At 35.3% G+C, this 8,068-nt stretch overlaps 4 non-coding genes across 4 annotated transcripts; all 4 read left to right on the top strand.

Moving 5' to 3' along the window:
- The first annotated feature begins 367 nt into the window (after nt 1-367).
- On the top strand, nt 368-440 carry Trnav-cac (transfer RNA valine (anticodon CAC)). The gene has a single exon. It is a non-coding gene; the product is annotated as a tRNA-Val (tRNA).
- A 626-nt stretch (nt 441-1,066) lies between these two features.
- Nucleotides 1,067-1,139, top strand: Trnav-cac (transfer RNA valine (anticodon CAC)). Its single transcript has one exon. It is a non-coding gene; the product is annotated as a tRNA-Val (tRNA).
- A 1,930-nt stretch (nt 1,140-3,069) lies between these two features.
- Nucleotides 3,070-3,142, top strand: Trnav-cac (transfer RNA valine (anticodon CAC)). The gene has a single exon. It is a non-coding gene; the product is annotated as a tRNA-Val (tRNA).
- Nucleotides 3,143-5,217: 2,075 nt separating this feature from the next.
- Trnav-cac (transfer RNA valine (anticodon CAC)) lies at nt 5,218-5,290 on the top strand. The gene has a single exon. It is a non-coding gene; the product is annotated as a tRNA-Val (tRNA).
- The last annotated feature ends 2,778 nt before the right edge of the window (nt 5,291-8,068 follow it).

Below are 8,068 nucleotides of genomic sequence, written 5' to 3'. Positions count from 1 at the left end.
GAAAAAAAGACAACCTAGAGGTACAAAATATGATTCTTCGCGTGTTAACAACAATAATAATTATTATTTCAAAAAGATGTACTTTTGATATTACGTAAGTGATGCGATTGTTTATATCAATAGCAACTGGTTTATGCTGGTTATATTGATTTCGTTTTGTCTGTTGTGGGTATAATACGGAGAGGTTTCTAATGGACACAGTCCTGTTGCTAATGTTTGCGTCTGTAACCAGTTTTAAAACGGCTGAGCTCTTTTTTCTCATCTCGCCACTATCTATATTTCATCCACGAAATAAAGGGTTAAAGATATAATAATAATGTTTTTAGTTTTGATTTAAATACTAATGACTACGTTTGTTTACATCGTGGGTTCCGTGGTGTAGTGGTTATCACGTCTGTTTCACACACAGAATGTCGCGAGTTCGATCCTCGTCGGAACCTGTTGATTTGTAATTTTTTTTCATATCGTGGGTATCTCATCTTACAATCTACTATTAATATTCGTTACTCAAATGGAAGCTGATTATTTAGAAATGCATGAAAATCACAATTTCACACGAAATAGCAAATCAACGCTGTCTCATGCAAACCTATTTACATTTATTTTGCTTTGATTCAGACTAGTTTCACTTTCGTTTTCAATTTTGGCGTGTGAACCGTCCCCGCCACGAAATGCACACGAACTCGCGAGCGCAAAACAAATATATATTCGAATACTAAAGGGATATTAGACAATAAACACATACGTTAATAACAATAATAATGATTTTAAAATAAAATATCTATGATATTCTATGAAACGCCTGTTTTCATCGATAGCAAATGTCTTATTAGCTTATGTTGATTAAATCGATTTTTTTACTGTAATATGGAGAAACGGAGATGTAAGATGAGATAAACAATGCTAATGCTTATTTTTGACCAAACAATTAAACTACCAGCCTCTCAATTTCTTATGTTACCATTATTTCTTAAATTTCATCCTTAAACAAAAATAAAAAAATTGTCCCAGATTCACTTATAAATAATGCTTACAAATACGTTACTGTCATAAGGTTGCACTCGTAGGTTCCGTGGTGTAGTGGTTATCACATCTGTTTCACACACAAAATGTCGCGAGTTCGATCCTCGTCGGAACCTGTGGGATATTTTTCTTCTGCGTTTTCCCTCTATCAATGATTTACTGCTAAAATTTATTTCTTAAATGGGTGCTAATTGACTTCGCTTCCACACTTAATTTTATTTGTAAACGAATGAGCATTCCAACCTCAAAAAGATAACTTCTACAGGTTTATCTACATCTGTGTAAGAGAACCGTTGTTGCATAACTGCGTTTCCGCTTAGTCGCCGTTTCGCTCCTATAAACATGTTTACGCTGTTTGTTTACATGAAATTCATTCTAGTTTCATTTTGGCTTTTACTTAGCTCGCGCGAACTCACATACAATCACAGACACAACGCATAAACAAATATATTTTTAAAAAAGACCAAAGGTACACTATAAAACAAATCATATAAAAAAAAGAGTCATGCATTAATAGACATTCCTTAATGCCTAATAGGCATTCCTTCGTTTTGCGGAGCCAAAACGAAAGAATGCTCATTAGGCAGTCTTATACAACTTGTTATTTTCGAAATAAAATAACGATGATGTCATATAAATGATGTGTTTGTTTACAATGATGGCAAATGTGTTATTGGTGTAAGTTAGTTATAACGATGTTGTTTATTGTCGCAGCTTGAATACAAAGGCAGCTCGAAATGACAGTCGTGTTGTTGTTAATATAGCTTAAATACAGACTTCTCTTGGTGACAATCCTGTTGCTTAATGCTTATTTCTATCTGCAAATGACTGAACTGAGCTTGCTGTTCGTTTAGAATATAAAAAAAAAGATCAAGCAATTTTGATGACTCCCATAAAATCATGACAATATAGATACACACGCGCGCACGTGTGTGTATGTATGTACGGTATTTTAACGTGTATAAGGAACCCCCTAATTTTTGGGCTTAAAATTTTGAAAATGGTTTTGTAAGGGATTATAATACTATCCGTGTATAAGAAACTCCCATATTTTTTTAAACCTAATTTTTGACAAGAAAGGGTCCCTTCTACACGTTAAAATACGGTATGTATGTATGCATATATATGCATACTCATTCTCACATATTCTTGCATATGCATATATGCATATACATGTGCATGTATATACATATATATATATGCACATATATATATGTGCATATATATATATATATATATATATATATATATATATATGCACATATAAAGACCATATATATGCATATATATATGTATATATGTCTATATGTATGTGGGCATATATCTATATAGTATGTATAAGTCTGTCTATCTATCTATCTATCTATCTATCTATCTATCTATCTATCTATCTATCTATCTATCTGTGTGTGTCTGTGTGTCTGTCTGTGTGTGTGTGTGTGTGTGTGTGTGTGTGTGTCTATCTATCTATCTATCTATCTATCTATCTATCTATCTATCTATCTATCTATCTATCTATCTATCTATCTATCTAGCTAGCTAGATAGCTAGCTAGCTATGTATATATACAAACAAGCACATATACACATACAGATACTCATTCGCATGTATGTTCTTATTGCTTTCAGTTTCATCAACCTGATGAAATCGGATACTCTTTGCTGAGAAGGCTTAATATGGTCGGAACATGTCCGTTTTCACTTTTTTTTACTACTTGGTTTTAAAGGCCAAAATCATTCCAGTTCATCTTGTTTTTAATTACCGAAAGTTTTGGTTAACTAATTTCTGAAGAATTATCTCCATTGCTAATTGACTTTTTAAAAATTTAAACATCCCCGTTAGAAGATGCTTCATAAACTGCTTCGATAATTCCATTTGATCAAGTATTCCAGGTTCATTTTATTGCATATGGGAGACCCTTCCATTCTGGCATTTCTGATATTGTCTCAAACAATGTTTTTATAACTCAATCTTGAAAACAAGGGGTAAAAATGTTTTCTCTGGTTTACGTTTAAATACTTAAAATTGCGATTTGCCCTTTCGTAAGGTTCCGTGGTGTAGTGGTTATCACATCTGTTTCACACACAGACTGTCGCGAGTTCGATCCTCGTCGGAACCTGGTGCCAATTTTTTCACATTCTATATATTTTCACCCAGATTTAATTGCTAACGAGTGTCATCTCACTAAGTGCAAATATATAAATTCGTTCATTTGGTTAATACAATTCGGAAATGAATAAAAATCACAGCCTCATAAAGTGAACTACTATAGATGGCGTAGATTTATTTACATCTGTATTGAAAATCGTTCTGTTACGCATGCACCCATCAACGCTCTATCTCCCTTTCTTTCGCCCTTACACAAATACAGCTACGTTCTTTGTTTTGAAAATAGTCAGCCTAGTTTCACTTTCGTTTTCAATTCGTGCGTATAAACACACATCTGTCTTTCACTTCCTCTTTCTCTCTCTCTCTCCCTTCTCGCTCTCACACACTCACACACACACACACACGCACGAATATACACAAGTATAACATCAAATAAATATTTAGCAAAATAAATATGCATTGTATAATAACTTCGTGTATTCATAAAATAACAACAACAGTAAAAATAATTATAATAATCACAACGATGGTTTTCAGATATCGATAATGATTCATAAATCGAGTGTTTTTCTGCTATAGATAAAATGCAGAGATGTTGCTGAATGACAGACTACGCACTATATTTATTTATATCTGTAATTACTTCTAAATAACTGAACTATTAAACAACTAGATTTACTTTCCCGTATTACTACCATTTATCTACGTTTTATCCATAAAAATAAAAATATAAAACTTATGCTTGCGGTTTATATTTAAATATTTATAATTTTAAATTTTTTTTCGCAGATGTTACGTTGTGTAATGGTTAACACGTTTGCCTCCCACAAAGAGTATTACAGGTTCAATCCTTATCAAAACATCATAGATTCTTTCTTTTGCTTTAATTTGTTATCCTACTAGTTATGTTTTCATTCGTTTCATCTCTTGGCATATTTTCCTTTCCTTTATATCATGGATGCTGTTGAGAGTCTTATCAGCATATTGTCCTCATTACGCTTCTATACATGAGGTCCCAGTCGAATCATTATTATTCGTAAATTTAAACCTCTGCATCTTTATACATATTCAGTAAATGTATTATTGTTCTTCAACAAGTTCACCAACAATAACCAAATAACACACACACACGCGTACACATACACACGCTGTAATATAATGGAATCTTTCTGAATTGACGGGCACCACTTTTCATTTATGTAGAAATTTTTGTTAAGAAGGCTAAGAGAAAAAGATGTTTTATATGACACATTCTACCAGTATCCCAAGTTTGAAAGTGTTTCGTTAAGAAAACAAGTGGTGCCCGTCAATTGAGAAAGATCCATATATTGTAATATAAGTAGAATTTGATATAGTTATGTAATGAAGTGCGGCCTTGTCCGAATGCAGTTCCATTTGAACGAGACCTTTATCAAAATGTCATTATGACATGAGAGTGCTTTTGTTATGCTTTTGTTGGACTGTCAAGTCAGCCTTGCAACATATATAAAGTTCCCCCCATCTCTGACCTTGGATATGGGAGTCTAAGCAGCAACACTTTTCCAAATATATTATTCTCACTGGTTATTGTTGACGTGGATCCAAGGTGTTTCTCCGTCCAACAGCACCGTAATTATTTTGTACGCAACTCCGTCCGCTCTAAACCGCGCACACACACATGCATATGTACGCACACACGTTCATGTATAAACATATATCGAAACACACACACAACACAAACACACACACACGAACATATAAACACAAAGACGATGCGGGTGGGTATAAACTGTGGTTTTTCTAAATGTAAACAATATAGCTCTAATGGGCGCCAATGTTTCTATATTGGTTCTGTTATTCTCCCAATAGGGGTGGTGGTTATGCATTCTCCAAGCCTTGGTTACCAGTATAGTTCTATTTATAAACATCTGCGGTGAGTTAATTATAGTTTTAGGTGCTGGCCAAACTATTACCTTGAATCAGACGTATTATTATGTTACATTTCCAAAACACTTAAAAACAACAATAAAAATCGTAATAAAAGGTTAAACTAATTAATGGGCTTTTTGCCTTTAAATAGCTAAAAAACAATATACTTACGATGCAGGTTTCGTGGTGTAGTGGTTATCACGTCTGTTTCACACACAGAATGTCGCGAGTTCGATCCTCGTCGAAACCTGTAGGGGTTACTATTTTTTTACCTCTTTCCGCAGTCTTCCCGTAATGACCAACTAATGTACAAAATGAATGTTCTAATTTCTGTCTCCGTTGAGGACATCTCCTGAAGTCTTTGAGACTTATATATACATTACACAATCCCTCTATGAAGTTTGTCTCTCACGCATAATCATCGCTGGAACGTCTTTGACCATGTAGCAGACAAACTGAATCCGAACCTGGAGCGTTAAAATTCACAGATCAACACCGCTGGCGAATGATATTACTTTATTTGGCAATATTGACGAGAGATAATTACCACCAGCGATTAATGGTATAGTTAATAATATTAATTGTAAATTGGACTCTATTATGACGTCTGCTGACATTTTCGAGTCAATCAATTTTCAATTTTTGATGGGCGTTGACAGCCAAAAGGAAAGTTTAATTTTTGCACCTAAAGGCCATATAGAACATTCTTAAATGTTTTGGTAAGAGAAGAAAATCCCCCGGAATTCAGCTTGTTAGAGGAAATATTCTTATTGCAACCGGAGTCTATGGGTCTTAAGATACCCGTTTAATGAAATAATTCTCAATTTTATATCATAAAAACCTTGTCAAAACATATAGATGGCCTCACATGTAGATATCTCAGTTACACCCTTCCGGTATTCTCCAGATACTGCAGCACAAGTTTTTTCCCCCAACCCTTCGTCTGGCACCTAGCAACCTGGCTACTGCAACAAAAATAACGATTACCATGTCTTCTACCTTTCCTACCAGCCACACATGAGAAGATTGGTTTCAAATTTTGGCACAGTGCTAGTAATTTTAGGGGAAGGGAGTAAGTCGATTACATCAACCCCAGTGTTCATCTGGTATTTATGTTATCGACCCATAAAAGATGAAAGGCAAAGTTGACTTCAGAACGTAGCGGCAGACGAAATACCGCTAAGCATTTCGCCTGGCGTGCTAACGTTTCTTATTTCTTTATTGCCCACAAGGGGCTAAACATAGAGGGGACAAACAAGGGCAGACAAAGGGATTAAGTCGATTACATCGACCTCAGTGCGTAACTGGTACTTAATTTATCGACCCCGAAAGGATGAAAGCCAAAGTCGACCTCGGCGGAATCTGAACTCAGAACGTAAAGACGGACGGAATACCGCTAAGCATTTCGCCCGGCGTGCTAACGTTTCTGCCAGCTCACTGCCTTACAGAGAAGACAGCATTACAAGGAGTTACATAATTATCTTCACAGCATTCATAACGCCCATAAAGAATTCACATAATAAAGTAAAATGATGCACAGACACTCAGAGTAACAACGGGAAACTACAACGATGTTATGCAGGAAATATGTCAGGTCAATCAGTGTATGCTGATTTTATTTGGGTCCCATAATTCTATCCATCAATAGACTACAAAGAACCCATATAGTACCCTAAAAACAAATATTTTACTTAGAAGTAACGGGGACAATTGATGGGTGACACTCATTGAAGATTTCTCTTGGCGAAAGCACATTCATATCGTAACTGCATTCCAAAGGCTGTCACTTCTCTTCAGAGCCAGAAAATATTTCAGCCTCAAACAGTTACTGAATCCAAAGAAGAGTCGTTCACTTGATTTACATTCAAACACAGATGGACACGCACTGCTGGATTAGCTATTAAGCAAAATAAGCACAGAAATGGTAAATGGTCTACGGCACAAAACAAATCACATTAAACTTGCTACAATAATATTCGAAGTGACTTTTATAATTGGAAATATAATTTCAAAGTGTTCATAGCAAGGATTTGATCAAAGACTTTGCAGTTTAAAAAAAAAAAGGGAGAAAACCTCTCAAATATAAATAAAAGGTGTATGAGTGGCTGTGTGGTAAGTATCTTGCTTACCAACCACATGGTTCCGGGTTCAGTCCCATTGCGTGGCACCTTGGGCAAGTGTCCTCTACTATAGCCTCGGGCCGATCAAAGCCTTGTGAGTGGATTCGGTAGATGGAAACTGAAAGAAGCCCGTCATATATATGTATGTGTGCGTATATGTTTGCGTGTCTGTGTTTTCCCCCCAACATCGCTTGACAACCGATGCTGGTGTGTTTACGCCCCCGTAACTTAGCGGTTCGGCAAAAGAGACCGATAGAATAAGTACTAGGCTTCCAAAGAATAAGTTCTGGTGTCGATTTGCTCGACTAAAGGTGGTGCTCCAGCATGGCCACAGTCAAATGACTGAAACAAGTAAAAGAGTAAGAGAGTAAAGAGTATACAAAAATAAACATTATATTCCATCTTACTGTTATTTTTTCTCATTTAAAAAGATAAAAATTTATTTTATGGCTATTATTGTTTATATATTGAATTACATATATTTTGGGGAAACCAAAATCTTTAAAGTGCTTAGGGCATTTATGGGTCCTAATCCAGGTGAACTGTTTCCTTTCTCTGTCTTTTCTTTTATTGTTACTACTAGCAGTATAACCCGGCGCTGTTCGGGATTAAGCTAGGATTATTAAATGATTAAGTCCTTTATTTCAAACCAAAATAAGTAACATCGACATCAGATTTGAGCGAAATCCGTTGAAATTGGTTTGGCTGAAAATGGTTTGCTGGCAATTTGATTGGAAAATCCCATAAGGAATCAGTTTATTGGTTATTTTCACTTATTGACTCTTTTTTTAAATGTTGCATTAGAGATCTGCATAGGAGAAGGTTGATCTGAAGGTTTGCATTGGGGATCTGGATTGGAGTAACTTAGGAAAGCTTACCAACAACATTAACCAAAAAATAGGGAGCCT

This window comes from Octopus bimaculoides, chromosome 25 (genome assembly GCF_001194135.2).
Source record: "Octopus bimaculoides isolate UCB-OBI-ISO-001 chromosome 25, ASM119413v2, whole genome shotgun sequence".
Lineage (NCBI taxonomy): Eukaryota > Metazoa > Mollusca > Cephalopoda > Octopoda > Octopodidae > Octopus > Octopus bimaculoides.
This window is presented reverse-complemented; position numbering and strand designations above follow the sequence as displayed.